The following is a 21,433-nucleotide window of genomic DNA, read 5'->3' on the forward strand; positions in this document are numbered from 1 at the left end:
AATCGGTGCTGGGCCTCAACTATTTACAATCTGTGTGACCTGGACAAAGAGACAGAGAATAATTATCTAAGTCTGCTGACAATGCATAGCTCTGTAAGAAAAGTAAGCTGTAAGGAGGACATGGTTACAAGGAGAACATCGAGAGGCTGCAAAGAGATATCTGCAACAAGGTAGCAGATGGAGTATAATGTGGGGAAGTGTGAGGTTATCCGCTTTGGTCACAAGAATAGAAGAGCAGAATATTTTTTTTAAAAGACATGGAACTTGTAAATGTTGATGTTCAGAGAATTAGGTGTGCTCTCACAAGGAATGCAAAGCTAGCATGCAGGTATGGCAAACAATTTGGAAAGTAAATGACAAGTTGGTCTTTGTTGCAAGGGGATTGAAGTACAGAAATAAAAAAGTCTTACTCTAATTGTACAGGACTTTGGTGAGGCCACACCTGTGTGCAGTTTTGGTCTCCATATTTAAGGAATGATATACTGCAGATGTCAGCTTAAGTCGATTTTTGAAGCCTTGAAAAATCCCTCCAAAAATGAGGGTCAACTTATATGCTGAGTATAACAGAGCTGCTAATGTGGTCGTCATTTTGAATGTCATTGGTATCCGACTCAAAGGGCAGCATCTTCGCAACACAGCTGGTATCACCTCTTTGATCCTTTGTGCTCAGTTATAAGGTACCAGGAAGTAAAACATGCATTTGTGCAGTGAAAAATTGAGATTGACGACTAATGCAAGTACAACATATCATGGCTGAAGAGGGGGTCAACTTACATGCCAAGTACATGCAAAAACATGATTTTTTGGGCTGGAAAAATGGAGTCGTCTTATACATCAGGTCAACTTGTATGCCACGATTTATGCTACTTGCATTGGAGGCAGTACAGCACAGGTTCATTAGTTTAATCTCTGGGATGAGGGGTTTGTCATTTGAGGGACAGAGTAAATTTGGTTTATATTCTATGAAGTTAAGAAGAATGAGAGGTGATTCTATATACATAGAAACATACAAGATTCTGAAGGGGCTTGACAGGGTAGAAAGATTGTTTCCACTGGCTGAGCAATCTAAATACAGGAGTACAGCCTCAGGATAAGGGAATAATTATTTAGGAGTGAGATGAGAAACTTCTTCATTCAAAGGGTTATGAATCTTTGGAATTCTCCACTCAAGGGTTGTGGATGCTCCATCATCGAATATATTTAAGGCTGAGATGGAGATATTTTTTGTTGCTCAGGCAATCAAGGATAAGAGCAGCTGGCGAGAAAGCAGGTCTAAAGTCCAAGGTCAGACATGATTGTAGCGAATGATGGAGCAAGCTCAAAGGGCCACATGGTCTATCCTTGCTCCTATCTCGTGTTGTTCTCAGCCACCACTCTGCCTCATTGTTAAGGCGTTGGAACTCGTGATGCAGCTTGATTGTCCAGTTGTCGCCATTTTGAATGATTAGAAGCAAGTTTCTCCCAGTCATTAAGGTCAATGCCGCTACATTTCAAGGAGGGCTTCTGACTGTCTTTGAAGCGTTTTCTTTGTCCTTTCCTGGAACGTCGGCCATTTGAACATTGAGAGAACAGGACCTAGCTGGGGAAGATGGTTTAAGGCCCTTTGGACAGCGTCCAGTCCATTGGAGTTGATTTTGTGGGAGTTTTTGCCCGAATACTTATAGACCCATCTCCAAGAAGGACAGCGTTTGTTCAACGGTCTTCTTATCGAATCCAAAGGATGCAGTGGAGGAAATGCTGATGGAATTTCTCTAGCCCACTAGTGTCACTGATACACAGTATTGGTCTCACTGCAATACTGGAGCATGGTGACTACAACTGCTCTGTACATTATGATTTCTGTTGACTTGTGGAGGTCTTTGTTATCAAACACGTGATGCTGTAGTTTGTAGAAAGCCAAGTTGGCGCTGATCTGGTGTTGGATCTCCTCTTCAGGTTTGGCTTTTGGGACAGGTGACTGCCAAGGTATGGGAAATGCTCAACATATTTCAGAGTTTCTCCTTCAACATAAATGAGAGCTGGAACATTTTGCTGACAATATGATTGAGTTTTATTTTGGCAATATTCAAGAACAGACCAAGTTTCTTGTATGCAGAATTGCAGAGGTTGAGTGGCTTGGAAATCTATTGCAGAGTGGGCAACAACACTGCAGCCATCTGCAAACTTTAGATCAAGTATATCTATGGATGTCAGTTTAGTTTTGGCGCAGAAGCAACTGAGATTAAAGGGATTTTTCCAAACAGTATTTGATGCTGACACCAGGGGGCAGTTGATCTTTGATGAGGTGAATAGCCACTGTCAAAGTACATTATAAATAGCATGGGGGCTATCACACAGCCTTGCTTGATCCCAGTCTGAATCTTGAAGGCATCAGTTTCAGGTCTTCCACAACAGTTGCTGTCCTATCATGAGGCAATTGCAGGATTGTGAAAACGTTTCTTGGACATCCAAATCTTTGCAGCACAATCCACAGATTCTTGCAATTTGCACAAATACTTTGGTCATGTCAATGAATGTATTGAAGACTTCCTGCCTGGTGTTGTTTTCAACATTTTTCCATCTCTGGGAGGATTTTCTCAGCCAAAGAAAGGTGATTCAGGAGTGTGTGTGTCAGGATTCGTCCTGCTATGGACAAGGGGGAGATACCGCGATAGTTTCCACAGGATGAATTATCTCTCTTCTTGAAGACAGTTACAATTGCCACACTCCTGAAGTCCGGGGCTGTGGTGGGAGGGCGTTCCCTCCCAAATCCATAGGATGAGTGCATGGGGTCTTGATGTGAGCAAAAGTCCACCTCAGCTGGAACACCATTTGAGCCACAGACTTTTTTGTTTTTCATCTGTTTGATTGCATGTTGCAGCTCTCCCATCAATGGTGGTGCGCCCATAGTTTATATCACCGGGGTACTGGAGGATATCCTGGAATGTATCGACTGCCACTGTGGATTCATGGTTAAGGAGTTGTTCAAAAAGTTCTTTTCAGCATTGACATACTGCATTGTCATCCTTAGGACAAACATTATCCTGTGAACGAAGAGGATTTTGTCCATTTAACCTGTCTATAGAGCTTCACCTATCAAGAGGATTAGCATATTATTGGATCTTTCCAGCTTTTTCTTTCCACCACATTTCCCAAGTGCAGCTCATGGCCAATCTGGAAAATCTTCACACAGATTCAAGAACAATGGGATCAACTAGAGTCAATATATGCTCCTATACTCCTGGTTCCAGACCATTGGATTCAAGCATCATCACCATCAGGACTGGTTCAACGAAAACGATGCTCAAATACGTGACCTCCTGGAACAAAAGCGAGCAGCCTTCATTACCTGGCAGAACAACCCAAGTTCCCAATTTAAGGCGGCAGCATTCCAACAGCTCAAGACTGATTCCCAAAGACAAATCCAGAAGATAAAGGATATATAGTGGGAACAGAGGATGTATCACAAATGGAATACAAAAGTTGGGAATTTGGTGCAAAGGAGGAAGTGCTGCTTTTTTGCCCCCAGCACTTGTAACAGTTCATGCTACAGAAACATTTAATTTAAACTACCTATAACTTAAACTAGATCAAGCAATTAATTAAAAGACTACAAACCATAAGTCAATCATAAATAGAGGACAAGGCCCAGGACAGATTACAGACTTGAGCAGAGACGACAGCTTATGTCCAGTGAATCCAAAAGCAACAAAAAAAAAATCAGTGATGTTACAAGACAAGAGGTAAGTGATTGATTGGGGGAATAAAGAAACAGTGATGCTCAATGTAAGAGCAGTGGGTTAAACTAAGAAATATATTTAGTATTATAATAAATAGAGGCATGACAGGGCACCTCAGTCCTGTCTAAAACGTATCCTGTACCACAAGGGAACTCAAGAATGCTCCTCGTGTCTCCTGGACAACCACGCGTGCAGGAAGAGTTGTCAGCTGGAGAAACTTGAACTCTGGCTTTCGGAACTTGAGCAGCAGGTGGGGTCATTGCGGTGCAGCAACAAGGCTGAGCGCTCCATGGTTAACACATTTCAGGAAGTGGTCACCCCACAGCCTAAGAATGTGCAGGAAGAATGAGACTGGGTGATCACCAGAGACACATTGAGGACAAGACAGGTGATCCAAGAGTCCTGAGTTGATCTCACTCTCTAAATAGTATTCAATGTGGGGAAATGATGGCGTTGTGGTAATGTCAATAGACTGGGTAATACAGAGGCCCAGGCTAATGCTCTGGGGACATGGGTTCAAATCCCATCACAGCAACCAGTGGAACTTAAATTCAATTAGTAAAATCTGGAATTAAAAAACAAAAGCTAACAATGGCAACCATGAAATTATCAATGGTCATAAAAGCCCATCTGGTACACTAATGCCCTTTGGGGAAGGAAATCTGCCATCCTTACCTGGTCTGGCCTACACGTGACTCCAGACCAACAGCAATGTGGTTGACTCTTAACTGCCTTCTGAAATGGCCTAGCAAGCAACTCAGTTCAAGGGCAATTATGGATGGACAACAAATGCTGGCCTTTCCAGTGACGCCCATATCCCATGAAAGAATAAAAAAAATCAGTTCTGAAAACTGTTGAGGGCAATGGTTCCAAGGAGTGAAGCCAGATTCAAGGCAATAGTACCACGAATGGCTTATTTGTACTGGAGTGGGAAGTTGAAGGTCAAAAAAGCAATAGTGATAGGGTATTCAATAGGTGTTTCTGCAGCTGCAGATATGACTCCAGGATGGCATGTTGTCTCCCTAGTGCCAGGGTCAAGGGTGGCACAGTTGCAGAACATTCTGATAGGTGACAGGAAGCAGAGGTCCATATTGGCCCCAGTGACACAGGTAGGGATGAGATCCTGCAGACAGATTTTAAGCAGACACGAAAGAAATTAAAAGCTCAGACCTCAAAAGGTAGTAATCTCTAAATTACTCCTGGTGCTGCATACTAGTGAGTAAAGAAATAAGAGGATAGTGCAGATTAATGCATGGTTGGAGAGCTGGTGCAGGAGCAAGGGTTCTAGATTCCTGGAGCATTAAAACTCGTTGCACCTCAAGACAGCTGGGACCAATATCATGGTGGAGGGGTTTTCTAGTGCTGTTTGGGAGGGTTTAAACCAGCTTGGCAAAGGGTGGGAACTTGAGCGTAGATTCAGAATGGCAAGTTACAAATCTTGAAATGGGAGGCATAAAATAGACAAAGGAGTTGTTCAGTGATTAATGGTATTTACTTCAATGCAAGAGTCCAGTGAATAAGGCAGATGAGCTGAAAGGATAGTTACATACTTGGAAGTATAACATAGCTATTACTGGGACATGGCTTAAACAAGGCAGAAAAGGCAGAAATGGCAGCTCAACATTCCTAACTACAGGGTTTTCAGAAAGGAGTGGGGGGGTTGCAATATTGGTTAAAAATAAAGCTGTGAGGAGGGATTATCACAAGGCCACATAGGTTGAACTGAGGAACAAAATAGGTCAGTCACTCTGCTAACAAATAGAGGGGAGATGGAAGAACAAATATGTAGGCAAATTGCTGAGAAGTGCAGAAACAATAGGGCAGTCATCGTAAGGGATTTTAACTACCCTATATAAACTAGAATAAAGTCAGTGCAAAAGATGTAGATAGAGGGCTCCATTGCATAGCAAGCTCAACAAGAGATGGGCAATTCTGGACTTGACTTTAGGGAATGAGATGAGCTGGTGGCAGGGACATTAGAATGAGCATTTTTCTGGTAGCGATCATAACTCAGTTAGATTTAGAGTAGGTATGGAAAGAACAAAGTTAGACCAAAAGTCAAAAGTTTTAGATTGAGTAAAGGCCAATTTTACTAAGCTGCAATGTCATTTAGCAAAAAAAAGACTAGAAACAGGTACTCAAAGGCAAATCAGTGTCAGAGCAGTGAGGTATTCAAGGAGGCTATAGATGGGGTTCAGAACAAAAACATTCCTATTAAAAAAAGTGAGGCTCCCAAATCTAGATCCTGTCAATGTCAAAAAGCATTCAGGATAGGATGCAACAAATAAAAAATAGAGCAGCTTATGACCAATAGAGGGAGCTCAATACTGTAGAAAGCCTAGGAGTACTTTAGAGTAGGGGTCAAATTAAAAAGGCAACTAAGAAAGGAAAGAGGGCATGAAAAAATATTGCCAAGTAAAATCAAGGAAAATCCAATGATGCTTTATAAATTGAAAGGACTAAAGGAAAACTAAGGGAAGAATTGAGCCTATAAGTGATTAAAAGAAAAGGGAACCTGTGTGTGGAGACAGAAGACATGGGCATGATTCTTAATGAACACGTCTTCACAAATGAGGGGACAATGCAGACATTGTAGTTAAGGAGAAGTGTGAAATATTGGATGCAATGAACCTAGTGAGAGGGGAAACAAAGGGTTTAGCATCTTTAAAAGCTGATAAGTTGCGATTTCCAGATGAAATGTATCCCACATTGGTAAGGGAAGCAAATGACAAAATAGCAGACACTCTCACCAGTCTAATAATCCTCTCTTTCTACAGACATGGTGCAGGAGGACTGCTAACACTGTACTGTTACTTAAAATGGGAGAAAGGGATAGGCCAGGCAGCTCCAGGCTAATTAGACTAACCTTGGTGGTGGGAATATTGGTAGAAACAATTCTGAGAGACAGTATGAATCGCCATCTAGAAAGGCACAGATTAAAGACAGTCAGTGTGGATTTGTTATGGAGGGGTCACGCCTGATGAACTTGATTGAATTTTTTCAGGAGAAAATAGGACAGTCAATGAGGGTTGCACATTTGATGTAAACGATATGGATTTCAGCCAGATTTTTGACAAGATCCACATAAACTGGTCAGAAGGTAAAAGCCCATGGTAACCAAAGGAAGGTGGCAAGCTGGATCAAAGGTGGGGGGGGGGGGAATGAACAAAAGGGGAAGGTTTGGAATAGGGAAGTGGGTGGGAGAGATTAAATGGTAAAGATGCCAGGGAACAAAAGGCAATTGGCAAAAGGTAACAGTTGTAGTAAAGACACAAAAGCATTGCTCCAGAGTGAGAGTGAACGGCAGGATAACAAATAATTCTGTCCGAAAACACAAACATGAAAAACAAAATTCAGACCAGCACATGGCAAAAAAAGAAAATCAAAATGGGGGACAAAGTTCACTGTCTGAAAGTGTTTAACTCAATGTTGAGTCCCGAAGGTTGTAAAGCGCCTCATTGGAAGATCAGGTGCTGTTCCTCAAGCTTGAGCTAAGCTTCACTGGAAAAGTGCAGCAGACTGAGGACAGAAATGTGAGCATGAGAGCAAGGTGGTGAGTTAAAATGGCAGGTAACTGGAAGCTTGGGGTCATGCTTACAGATTGAATGGAGGTGTTCAGCAAAGCAGTCATCCATTCTATGTTTAGTCTCCCCAATGTAGGGGAGTGGCTGCATTGTGAGCAGTGAATACAGTGTACATTGAAAGAAGTACAGATAAATTGCTGTTTGAGGCCTTGGACAGTGAGGAGGGAGAGATAAAGTAAAAGGGCAGGTGTTACACCTTGTGTGATTACATGGGAAAGTGTCGTGGGATGGAGACAAGTTGTTGAGGGTTATAGGAGGGAGGAGAAAGGTAGAGAGCATCTTTGTTATTTAATATCTCCTTCCCTCTACTCATCCCTGACCTTCCCTTTTCTTCTTCCTCCCTTTCAAAAGCATAAAACCAATCACATTTCTACCTTCCTTCAGTTCTCAAAATGTAAACTCTGTTTTTCTCTCCAAGATGCTGCCAAACCTGCTGAGTATTTTCAGCACTTGGTTTTTATTTCAGTATTGGGTCCCTTGCTCGTTGTATATGTCAATGCTTTGGACTTAAATGTAAGGGATGATAAAGTTTGTAAATGATACAATAGTTGTAAAATGCAGAAAGAGATCAATGGGCAGAAAAGTGGCAAGTGGAATTCAGTTGAGAAGTGGGAAGTAATACATTTAGGCAGGGATAACAAGGCAAATGTGTACGCAATAAATGGCAGGATACCGAGAAGTGTAAGAGAACAATGGGAACTTGGAGCGCATGTTCATTGATCCCTGAAAGTAACAGGACAGATAGATAAGGTGGTTAAGGCAGCATACAGATACTTTCCTTTATTAGCAGAGGTACAGAATATAAGAGCAGGGAGGTTATTCTAAAACTATATAAAACACTAATTAGACCACAGTTACAGTGCTGCACACAGTTCTGGTCATCAAATTACAGGATGTGGAAGAGACACTTTGGAGTGCATGTCCACAGGTCCCTGAAGGTGGTGGGACAGGTGGATAAAGTGGTAAAGAAAGCATATGGAATGCTTTCCTTTATTGGACAAGGTATTGAATACAAAAGCAGGATGTAATGATGGAACTGTATAAAACAGTGGTTAGGCCACAACTGGAATTTTGTGTACAGTTCTGGTCACATTACAGGAAGGACATAATTGATCTGGAGAGAGCAGAGGAGATTTACATGAATGTTGTCAGGACTGGAAAATTGCAGCTATGAAGAAAGATTGGATAGGCTAGGGTTGTTTTCCTTAGAACAGGAGAGGCTGAGGGGTGACCTAATTGAGGTGTACAAAATTATGAGGGGCCTAGATAGGGTAGACAGAAAAGAGTTGTTTTCCCCTAGCTGAGGGGTCAATTACCAGGAGGCATAGATTTAAGGTGATTGGTAGAAGGATTAGAGGAGACATGAGGAAAAACTTATTAACCCAAAGGGTAGTGGGTACCTGGAATTCACTGCCTAAACTGGTGGTTTAAGGCTTAAAAACTCAACTCATTTAAAAGGTACCTGGATCTGCACCTGAAGTGCTGTAACCTGCAAGGCTATGGATCAGGTGCTGGAAAGTGAGATTAAAAATGAGCGACTTTTTTTTTTGGCTGGTGCAGACACGATGGGCTAAATGGTCTCTTTCTGCACCATAACTTTTCTATGGTTCTATGGATGTCATTGCATGAGGGTGCAGAGAAGATTTACAAAGACGTTATCAGGAATGGAGAATTTCAGCTATGAGGAATGATTGGATAGGCTAGAGTTTCTTCTTCGGAGCAGAGGGAAGCTTTGATGAAATTGTATAAAATTATGATGGAGTGCACTGTTGCAGAGTGGAATCACTGCAAGTTTGGTGAGAAGGGAGTGAAAGTTTAAAGTTTCAGGGTTAATGTTTTATAAAATCTAGTACTGCTTGTTGCAATTTAGCATTTTACTTAAATTTACTGTTTTAAGTTTTAATTCTTAGAGGCGAGGGGACAGGGCTAATCAAGCAAATCCAGCCCTCTGTTAGAGAACAGGTGAGATAAGCAAATTAAGTAACTGGCCTAATCTGGTTCTGTAGCTGCCAGATAGGAGAGTCACCTGAATCTCAGTAATATAAATAAGAAAGGTTAAGTGCACTGTCATGGAGTGCACTGTTGCAGGGTGGAATCACTAAGTTTGGTGAGAAAGGAGTGCAGCAAGGAGGGGCATGGAGGTGCTCTTTTTCTTTCTCTATCTTCTTCAGCCTCCAGGAGACCAAGAGTTGAAAAGCTGCACGAGAGGGGTGATTTTTAAAACATCCAAGAGTGACACCATAGGGTGAACATCGGTTCATCGAGCTGGACCAGGAGCCAGCATGAGAGGAGCGGTGTCCTTGGTAAGTAGTACCTGGTGAATATTTCTACTGTGTAGTCTTTAAAGTAAAAATTGATCTTTAGTTTAGATTAAGTAGTGTTTAAGGTATTTAGTCGTAAAGAAAGGTCCCGAGTATATATTTAATATTCTTTAAACCAGAAGTAGTAAAAGGAGTAGTTTAAGGGTAAGTTATGACAGGGTAGCTTGGCCACGTGGAATGATCCTCCTGTGCTATGTGGGAAGTCAGGGACACTTCCAATGTCTAGGGTGACCATGTGTGCAGAAAGCGTCTCCAGCTGCAGTTACTCGGAATCTGCATATCAGAGCTGGAGCTGCAGCTGTGGGGCATCCACAAGACTGAGATCTTTGTGGGTAGCATGCACAGTGAGGTGATCACACTGCAGGTAGAGTGCACAGGCTGGAAGGGAATAGGTGACAACCAGACAGAGTAAAAGCACTAGGCAGGTAGGCTGCAGGACATTCTGAAGTGGGAGGGTGAACAGCTAGAGGTTGTGGTCCATATCATTACCAACAAAATAGGAAAAAGAGGGATGAGGTCCTGAAAGCAGAATATAGGGAGATAGGCAATAAATGAAAAAGCAGGACCTCAAAAGTTAGTAATTTCAGGATTACTCCCAGCACCATGTGCTAGTGAGATCAGGAATAGGAGAATAGACCAGATGAACACATGGCTGGAGAGATGGTGTAGAAGGGAGGGATTTAGATTCCTGAGACATTGGGACTCATTCTGGGAAGATGGGACCTGTACAAGCTGGACGGGTTGCACCCCAGCAGGACGGGACCAATACCCTCGCAGGGGTATTCGTTAGCACTAGGGGAGGGTTTAAACTAGAATAGCAGGGGGATGGGAACCTGAGTGGGGAGACTCATGTGAGGGAAACAAAGAAATAAGAGATAAAGTAGAAAGAAAAATTGGAAGGCAGAGGATATGAGGGCTAGCAGCAAATAGAGCCATCGTACAAAAAATGTGTAAAATGTTAAGACAAGTCTAAATGCACTGTAACAGAATGCATGGAGCATTCACAATAAGGTAGATTAATTAACAGTGCAAATAGATGTAAACGGGTACGAAATGTTTGCGGTTACGGAGATATGACTGCAGGGTGATCAAGACTTGGAACTAAATATCCAAGAGTATTTGATATTTAGGAACAACAGGCAAAAAGGAAACAAAGATGGGGTGGCGTTGTTGGTAAAGGATGACATCAGTGCAATAGTGAGAAAGGGTATTGACTCAGAAAATGAAGATGTGGAGTCTGTCTGGGTGGAACTGAGAAGCAACAAGGTGTGGAAAACATCAGTGGGAGTTGTCTATAGGCCTCCAAACAGTTGTGGTAACATGGAGGACAGCTTAAACAGGAAATTAGAAATGCATGTAAACAAGCCTGCTACAGTAATCATGGGTGACTTTAATCTAAATATAGACAGGGCAAACCAAATTAGCAATAATACTGTGGTGGAAGAATTCCTGGAGTATGCATGAGTTGGTTTTTTTAGATCAGTATGTCGAGGAACCAACTGGGGAACATGCTATCCTAGATTTGAAATTGTACAATGAGAAGGGGTTAATTAATAATGTTGTGTGGGGTCCTTTAGGAAAGAGGGGCCACAACATGATAGCACTTTCCATTAGCATAGAAAGTGAAGCAGTCCATTCTGAACTAGAGTCCTAAATCTAAACAAAGGAAACAATGAAGGAATGAGGGGTAAGTTGGCTACAATAGATTGGGGCACAAAAGGCATGACAGTGGATAGACAATGGCTATTTTTAAGGAACGAACGCAGGCATTGCAACAGTATTACATTCCTTTCTGGTGCAAAAACACAACAGAAAAAGCAGCCCAACCATGACTAACAAAAGAAATTAACCATAGTATTAGATCCAAAGAGGAGTCATATAAAATTGCTAGAAAAAGCAGCAAGCCTGAGGATTGGAAGTAGTTTAGAATTCAGCAAAGGAGGACCGAGATTGATCAAGAAGGGAAAAATAGACATAAAAGTAGGCTGTAAAAGCTTCTATATGTATGTAAAAAGAAAAAGATTAGTGAAGACAAATGTAGATCCCTTACAGTCCACGGCAGGAGAATTTATAATTTTTTAAAAATTCATTCATGGGATGTGGGCTTCACTGCCTGGGCAAACATCTATTGCCCTTCCCTAGTTGTTCTCGAGAAGGTGGTGGTGAGCTGCCTTCTTGAACCACTGCAGTCCATAGGGAGTAGGAACACCCACAATGCTGTTAGGAAGGGAGTTTTAGGATTTTGACCCAGCAGTGAAGGAATGGCGATATATTTCCGAGTCAGGATGGTGAGTGGCTTGGCGGGGAACTTACAGGAGGTGGTGTTGCCATCTATCTGCTACCCTTGTCCTGCTAGGTGGTAGTCAACGTGTGTTTGTAAGATGCTGTCTAAGGAGCCTTGGTGAATTCCTGCAGTGCATCTTGTAGATGGTACACACTGCTGCTACTGTGCATTGGTGGTGGAGGGAGTGAGTGTTTGTGGATGTGGTGCCAATCAAGTGGGCTGCTTTGTCTTGGATGGTGTTAAGCTTCGAGTGCTGTGGGAGCTGCACTCATCCAGGCAAGTGGGGGGTACTCCATCACACTACTAACTTATGCCTTGTAGGTGGCGGACAGGCTTTGGGGAGTCAGGTGGTGAGTTACTTGTCACATAATTCCTCACCTCTGACCTGCTCTTGCAGCCACAGTATTTACATGGCTAGTCCAGTTCAGTTTCGGGTCAATGGTAACCCCAATGAATGTTGATAGTGGGGGATTCAGTGATGGTAATGCCATTGAACATCAAGGGGCAATGATCAGATTCTCTCTTGGAGATGATCATTGCCTGGCACTTGTGTGGCACAAATGTTACTTGCCACTTGTCAGTCCACGCCTGGACATTGTCCAGGTCTTGCTGCATTTGGGCATGGATTGCTTCAATATCTGAGGAGTTGCGAATGGTTAACATTGTCATCAGCAAACATCCCCACTTCTGGCCTTATGATGGGAGGAAGGTCATTGATGAAGCAGCTGAAGATGGTTGGGCCGAAGACATGACCCTGAGAAACTCCTGTAGTGATGTCCTGGACCTGGGATGACTGACCTCCAACAACCACAACCAACTTCCTTTGTGCTAAGTATGATTTCAATGATTCCCATTGACTCCAGTTTTGCTAGGGCTCCTTGATGCGACACTCTGTCAAGTGCGGCCTTGATGTCAAGGGCAGTCACTCTCTCCTCTCTGGAGTTCAGCTCTTTTGTCCATGCTTGAAGCAAGGTTGTAATGAGGTCAGGAGCTGAGTGGCCCTGGCAGAACCCAAACTGGGCGTCAGTAAGCAGGTTATTGCTAAGCAAGTGCCACTTGATAGGACTGTCGATGGCCCCTTCCCTTACTTTACTGATGATCGAGAGTGGACTGATGGGCGGTAATTGGCTGGGTTGGATTTGTCCTGCTTTTTGTGTACAGGACATAACTGGGCAATTTTCCACAGATGGGTAGATGCCAGTGTTGTAGCTGTACTGGAACAGCTTGGCTAGAGGTGCGGCAAGTTCTGGAGCACAAGTCTTCGGTGCTATTGTCGGAATATTGTCAGGGCCCATAGCCTTTGCATTATCCAGTGCCTTCAGCCATTTCTTTATCACATGGAGTGATTCGAATTAGCTGAAGACTGGCATCTGTGATGCTGGGGACCTCCGGAGGAGGCCGAGATAGATCATCTTCTCGGCACTTCTGGCTGAAGATTGTTGCAAGCCTTATCTTTTGCACTGATGTGCTGGGCTCCCCAATCATTGAGGATGGGGGTATTTGTGGAGCCAGGTCCTCCAGTGAGTTGTTTCATTGTCCACCACCATTCATGACTGGACGTGGCAGGACTGCAGGGCTTAGATTTGATCCGCTGGTTGTGGGATTGCTTAGCTCTGCCTATCACTTGCTGCTTATGCTGTTCAGCATGCAAGGAGTTCTGTTTTAGCTTCACCAGGTTGACACCTCATTTTTAGGTATGCCAGGTGCTGCTCCTGGCATGCCCATCTGCACTCTTCTTTGAACCAGGATTGATCCCCTGGCTTGATGGTAATGGTAGAGTGGGGGATATGTTGGGCCATGACATTGCAGATTGTGTTCAAGTACAATTCTGCTGCTGCTGATGGCCCACAGCACCTCATGGATGCCCAGTCTTGAGTTGCTAGATCTGTTTGAAATCTATCCCATTTAGCACAATGGTAGTGCCACACACATGAGGGTATCCTCAATATGGAGGCAGGACTTCTCTCCACAAGGACTGTGCAGTGGTCACTCCTCGACAGATGCTTCTGCAGCAGGGAGGTCGGTGAGGATGAGGTCAAGTATGTTTTCACCTCTTGTTAGTTCCCTCACCACCTGCTGCAGACCCAGTCTAGCAGCTATATCCTTTAAGTCACAGCCAGCTCAGTCAGGAGCGGTGCTACCGAGGCACTCTTGGTGATGGACATCGAAGTCCCCCACCCAGAGTACATTCTGTGCCCTTGCCACCCTCAGTACTTCCTCCAAGTTTCTCAGCATAGAGGAGCACATTCATCAGCTGAGGGAGGGCAGTACATGGTAATCAGCAGGAGGTTTCCTTGCCCACGCTTGACCCAATGCTATGAGACTTCATGGGATCCGGAGTCAATCTTGAGGACTCCCAGGGCAACTCTCTCCCGACTGTATACCACTGTGCCACTACCTCTGTTGGGTCTGTCCAGGTGGTGAGACAGGACATATCCAAGGACGGTGTTGGTGATGTCTGGGACATTATCTGTTAAGTATGATTCTGTGAGGATGACTGTCAGGCTGTTGCTTGACTAGTCTGTGAGATAGCTCTCCCAATTTTGGTATTAGCCCCAGATGTATGGAGGACTTCGCATGGTCGACAGGGCTGAGTTTGCTGTTGTCATTTCCGGTGCCTAGGTCGATAGGGGGTGATCTGCTGGTTTTTATGGAGAACAAGGAAATGGCAAAGCAATCAAACAACTAGAGTTCTGTCTTCACAGAAGACGACACAAATAACGTCCCAGAGATACTAGGGAACCAAGGGTCTAGTGAGAAGGAGCAATTGAAGGAAATTATTAGTTTAAAAAAAGTGCGCTGGAGAAATTAATGGGACTGAAAGCTAATAAATCCCCAGGGTCTGATAATCTACATCCCAGGATACTAAAGGTGGCAGCTATGGAAATAATGGATACGTTGGTTGTCATCTTCCCAAATTCTGTAGATTCCAGAACAGTCCCGGCTGATTGGAGGGTGGCAAACGTAACCCCACTATTTAAAAAGGAGGGAGAGAAACAGGAAGTTACAGACTGGTTAGCCTAACGTCAGTAGTAAGGAAAATGCTAGAGTCTATTAAAAAGGATGTGATAACAGGACACTTAAAATATCAACAGGATTAGACAAAATCAACATGGATTTATGAAAGGGAAATTGTGTTTGACAAACCTGCTATAGTATTTTGAGGACATAACTAGTAGAATAGATAAGAGAGAACCAGTGGATGTGGTGTATTTGAATTTTCAGAAAACTTTTGATCAAGTCCCACATAAGAGGTTAGTGTGCAAAATTAAAGCACATGGGATTGGGGGTAATGTATTGGCATGGATTGAGAATTGGTTAGCAAACAGGAAACAGAGTAGGAATAAACAGGTCTTTCGGAATGGCAGATGATGACTAGTGGGGTACCACAGGGATTAGTGCTTGGGCCCCAGCCATACACACTATATCTCAATGGTTTGGATGAGGGAACCAAATGTAACATTTCCACGTTTGATGAGACAAAACTAGGTGGGAATGAGTGTGAGGAGGATGTGAAGAGGCTTCAAGGCAATTTAGACAAGTTGAGCAAGTGGGCAAATACATGGCAGATGCAGTATAACGGATAAGTGTCAAGTTATCCACCTTGGTAGGAAAAACAGAATGGCAGAGTATTATTTGAATGGTGATAGATTGGGAAATGTTGATGTACAAAGGGACCTGGATGTCCTTGTACACCAGTCACTGAAAGCAAGCATGCAGGTGCAGCAAACATTAAGGCAGCAAATGGTACGCTGGCCTTCATTGTGAGAGGGTACGAAGGTTGTCTTCTTACTGCAGCTGTACGGAATGGTGAGACCATACCTGGAGTAGTGTGCGCAGTTTTGATCTCCTTACCTAAGAAAGGATATACTAGCGATAGAGGGAGTGCAGCAAAGATTCACCAGACTGATTCCTGGGGTGGCAGGATTGTTGTACGAGGAGAGATTGGGCCGACTATATTCACAAATTAAGAAGAATGAGAGGGGATCTCATTGAAACGTATAAAATTCTTGCAGGTAGATAGATTTCTAGACACTAAAGGCATCAAGGGTTATGGGGAGAGAGGAGTATGACATTGAGATAGAGGATCAGACTTAATCATATTGAATGGCAGAGCAGGCTTGAGGGGCCAAATAGTCTACTCCTCCTAATTTCTATGTTTCGATGAGGGAACTAGATAGAGTATATAGGAAGGACCTATTTCCCTTGGCAGAGAGGTCAACAACAAGTGGGCATAGATTTAAACTAAGTGGCAGATCATAGAGGAGTTGGAGAAAATTTTTCGTGGTGGGGTCTGGAACCCATTGTCTTAAAAAGGTGGTTAGGCAGAAACCCTTACTGTATTTAAAACGTACTTGGATAAACATTTGAAGTGCCATCACCTACAGGACAAAAACTGGAAAGTGGGATAAGCTCTTTATTGGCCAGCACAGGCCAAATGGCTGCCTTCTCTGCCATAGGTTTTCCATATTTCTAACCTTATTTTCATGCTAATTGAGTATTTAAACTACGTTACAAAGTGTTTTTGCTTTGCAGCGAAGCCACACCACAGTTATACTGTAGAAGTATTTAGTGTCTTGTTTAGCTCTTTTAAAGCCAACCAAATAAACCAAATTAACAAAATGAGGGATAAAATAAAACGCAGCCCCTAAGTTAGGGTCACTGCAAAACCAAAGACAAGATTTAAAGGAAGCTTACAACATCAAACCAAAACGTGATTAAAAGGGTCGATAAAGCACCCCAACCCCCGCGGTGCCCACCGGACATGGAAGGCCTCGACGGTGCCAGCAGACACTGGTGTCTTGTTTAAGTGTTGCAAAATATGGAACGCTTCACGAATTTGCGTGTCATCCTTGCGCAGAAGCCATGTTAATCTTCTCTGTATCGTTCCAATTTTAGTATATGTGCTGCTGAAGCGAGCACGTGTCTTGTTTAAAGCACACAGAAGTTAGGGGCTAAACAAGGACTATAACAATTAAGTGCTTCCACACTGAGCAAAATATGGTTTGGGATCAGTATGAACAATAGGCACTCCCCTTTATGGCTAATTAGAGAAGCACAAACAGGGACCAATTAGCAGGGTGCCTACTTAATTTTCCTCCTAAAATTTATGGGGGTGAGTTAAAAAATTAATATAAACTGAGACTGCCTTTTATAGTATTATCTGAATATTTGCCAACAGTCTTCGACTAGTTGCAGTCTGCAGTTGCATTGCCAATGACTTGCAAAATAGGGCAATCAGCTTAGCTTAAGCAAAACACATCGCATCTGGAAAGAGTATTAAAAATAACAACTGGCAGAGATTTATTCCTGTAAACAGCCAACTGTGAAAACGTGGTTCCTAACACCCCTACTCCCTTTTTAAATGGTACACAATGGGCACGGTTGTAATATTTCTATGAATACAGCACACTTCACATGACCTTGGCAATTAATTATACGGAGTTGTTCAATTGACTGCAAAGGGTTTGGTATCTTCAGCCCCTTCCAACACTTCACATGGAGTACAAAATTGGTCCACCCACCCTGAGAGAATAAAAACCTTCAGATCTCCACGGTTTTAATGTAGTTTCAATCAGATTGGGTTGAAGTCCTATATTTTCCATCATATAAAAATGTAAGTTTGGCTCAGACCAATGCCTGAGTCACTGTGGGCTCAAGTACCAGTCCAGAACACAAGAATTTAAATATAGGTTGTCCCAACAGTACAGTAACAAGAGTGCTGCATTGTTAGGAGGTGCTGTGCATCAGAAGACATGTTAAATCAAGGCCTCTCTGCCTGTTTAGGTGCATGTCCAAGATCCTATGGCACTGTTTGAAGAGGCTCGTGCCCTGGCAACATCCTTCAAACACCAAAAAGACTAATCATTCATTTCAATTATTGTTTGTGGATATTTGCTGAGCACAAATGGACTGCTGCATTTACCTACATAACAGGGACTACACAAAGTAATTAATTGGCTGTGAAGTGAAAAGTGCTGTTTTGCCCTGGATGGCATCAAACCTCTTCAGTGTTGTTGGAGCTGCACTCATTTGGGCAAGCGTAGAGTATTCCATCAACACTCCTGGCCTGTGCCTTGTGGACAAACTTTGGGAAGACAGGAGGTGAGATACTCACTACATAATTCCCAGCCTCTGACCTGCTCTTGTAGCCACAGCATTTATATGGCTGATCCAGTTCAATTTCTGGTCAATGATAAACACCCCCCTACCTCCACACTCCCCCCATATTCCATAATCTCAACATTCCTTCATGGCAGATGTTGATCCAACTCCTTTTGAAGTGTCAACTGAACCCAAATTAACCACTGTGAAAGTCTTGCTCCAATTATTATTTTTGTGGTGAGGGGAATTTTGAAATTTATAAATGTTGTCCTTGCGTCCTGCATTCATGTGCCTAATATCCAAGTTAAATATTTGCTTACTGTATGCAACATTTTGTAGGTTTTCTAAATGAAAAACTTATCAAGTGTCTCCACAGTATGTGCTCCAACAAAATTAAGTTGCCACTCAAACCATTCATAACATGGTCCCCAAGACCTGCAACCATCCCAATCATTCTTGACTAAACTTCTTATAATGCATCACTAACCTTTTTATTATTAGGATGGCCTCACCACTGATCTGTATAAAGCCAGTATATTGCTCTCCAATTCATTCCTCCCCCTTAATCGTCAACTCAACCTGTTTCCTAGCTGTATCACAGCTCCCCAATAGGTAGCTTGATTGGCTGTGATGTGGCTGGCAACTGATATTGCTTTCCTAATCTGTATGGCTCAGATGACAAATCAAGGCATCAAGTATGATTTCAGTGTTTCAATTTCATGATGTGAAATTGTGTATACATTTTTCTGTATAAAAATCCATTAAATGGTCGAACATTGGAAATGCAACAAAAGACAAAAATAAACTAAAATCAATATTTCATGGAGGTGAGTGATTACTGGGTGAAATTTCCTACTTATTATCTTATTGAATCAAACTCCATGTCCTTTGCAGAGATCCTAGTCACAAAACCAACACATCTGTGCAAATCATAAATTCCAAAAAGTCACCAAAAGGATTACAAGTTTTTTATTACATAAAATATGCAGTTTGACATCACACAACTTGACTCAACTGTCAACACTGGCCATTTTCAAAAGCAAAAATCACCAGTTTGGAGTTACTGAAGAACAGATGTCCAAAAGGGGTATTGTAGCTGGCTTTAATATTTACTAAAACTTGCCCCTGAATTGATTTCTAGCATTTCATCTTCAAGTATGACCTTGCACTTAATTTGTTTACAGTCAAATGTTTTCACTCTGCTGGGTTTTAGCATTTACATCATAATGAGCATGTTGAACAGTGAACAGAAAGTCTTACCTGAAGACCCCTTTTTGAAATAAATCAAACTTGCATTCATCTTGCACTATTAAAAGAACAAAATATCCCAAGGTTCTTCGCAATATGGTTGAAGGTCAAGAAGAGATGGGTTTTGAGATGGGCTTTAAAAGTAGAAGAAATTAAACAAGACAGCAAGGTTTAAAGGGAGTTTTGCAGAGCATGGTTGTAACAGCTGAAGGCTGTGATGATGCAGAATTGGTGTTTGGGGTATACCGTTTACCAGACTAAAGAGTAGAGGACGTGAAGCAGGGCTGCAGGAGGTTGCCAAGGTATGGAACAAGATACAAAAACAGAAAATGCAGGAAAAACTCAGCAGGTCTAACAGCATCTGTGGAGGAAAAAAAGAGTTAAATGTTTCAAGTCCGTTTGACTCTTCTGAGCTAAAGAGAAGTAAAAATGTGATAAAATTTATATTGTTTAAGGGGGGGTGGAGCAGGTGAAGCTGGATAGAAGGCCAATGATAGGTAGGGACAAAGATTGACAAAGGTGTCATGAACAAAAGGACGAAGGGGGTGTTAATGGTAGTGGTAAGGGCTAAACGAGGTGCTGATCGTGGCATTAAGGTAAAGCAGAATGTGATAATAGCAGGACATGGGTAAGTACTCTGAAAAGAACATGGGACTGTGACAGACAGCCTTTGTGTGGGTGGGGAGACGACAGTGGTGGGGAAAAAAGATCAAATAGGATAAAAGGTGGGGATAAAAAACAAATAAAAGTGAAAGTAAATAGAAATAAAAAATAAAAATGAATATTTTAAAAAGGGGGTGAGGATAAAGGAGGGAGTTCATGGTTGTTGAACTCAATGTTTAGTCCAGAAGGGTGTAAAGTGCCTAATTGGAAGATGAGGTGCTGTTCTCCCAGTTTGCGTTGGCCTTCACTGGAATATTGCAGCAAGGCCAAGGTTGAACATGTGGGCATGAGAGCAGGATGGTGTGTTGAAATGGCAAGCGGCAGGAAGGTCTGAGTCATGCTTGCAGACAGACCAAGGGTGTTCCACAAAGCAGTCACCCAGTTTGCATTTGGTCTCACCAATGTAGAGGAGGACCGCATTGGGAGCAGCGAATGCAGTTGACCAAATTGAAGGAGGTGCAAGTGAAGCGCTGCTTCACCTGAAAGGAGTGTTTGGGCCCTTGGATGGTGAAGAGGAAGGAGGTAAAGGGGCAGCTGTTGCACCTTCTGCGATTTGCATGGGAGGGGGATGGGGTGTTGGGGTGATGGAGGAGAATGAGATGAACATCAGGACAGTATCTTCCCCCCAAATAAAAGGTGTGGCTATGGGTACCCGCATGGGCCTAGTTATGCCTGTCTCTTTATGGGGTCTTCCGATTAGGCACTTTACAGCCTTCCAAGCTTAACATGGAGTTCAACAACTTCAGACCATGAACTCTCTCCTCTATCCTTAACCCCCTTTTTTTCAATATTAATTTTGGGGTTTTTTTTCATTTTTATTCATTTATTCATTGTTTTATCCTCATCTTTTATCCTATTTTCAATCTTTTCTTCCCCACCACCATCCCCATCCCCACAAGGGCCATCTGTCACTTGTCCCATGTTGTTCTTTTCAGAGTACTTATCCTTGTCCTGCTATTATCACATTCTATTTTCTTACCGTAATGCCATTATCAGCAACAAAAACAAAAATACCTAGAAAAACTCAACAGGTCTGGCAGCATTTGCGGTGAGGAGTACAGTTAACGTTTCGAGTCCACATGACTCTTCAACAGAACTAAGGAAAAATAGAAGAGAGGTGACATATAAGCTGGTTTAAGCGGGGGTGGGACAAGAAGAGCTGGATAGAGGGCCAGTGATAGGTGGAGATTGCCAAAAGATGTCACTGACAAAAAGACAAAGAGGTGTTGAAGGTGGTGATATTATCTAAAGGAATGTGCTAATTAAGGGTAGAAAGCAGGACGAGCAAGGCACAGATAGCCCTAGTGGGGGTGGGATGGGGTAAAGGGAAGGGATCGAAATAGGCTAAAAGGTAGAGATAAAACAATAGATGGAAATACATTTAAAAATAATGGAAATAGGTGGGAAAAGAAAAATCTATATAAATTATTGTAAAAAACAAAGAGGGGGAAAATCGGAAAGGGGGTGGGGATGGAGAGAGAGAGTTTATGATCTAAAATTGTTGAACTC

General features: G+C 42.7%; 1 protein-coding gene and 1 non-coding gene across 3 annotated transcripts in view; both read right to left on the reverse strand.

Moving 5' to 3' along the window:
* Positions 1-21,433, reverse strand: part of adcy9b (adenylate cyclase 9b) — a 168,578-nt gene that overhangs the window by 36,068 nt on the left and 111,077 nt on the right. The gene's annotated exons all lie outside the window — the stretch shown is intronic.
* LOC144691284 (U6 spliceosomal RNA) lies at positions 16,725-16,831 on the reverse strand. The gene has a single exon (XR_013579087.1). It is a non-coding gene; the product is annotated as a U6 spliceosomal RNA (small nuclear RNA).

Source organism: Cetorhinus maximus, chromosome 15 (genome assembly GCF_964194155.1).
Source record: "Cetorhinus maximus chromosome 15, sCetMax3.hap1.1, whole genome shotgun sequence".
NCBI lineage: Eukaryota > Metazoa > Chordata > Chondrichthyes > Lamniformes > Cetorhinidae > Cetorhinus > Cetorhinus maximus.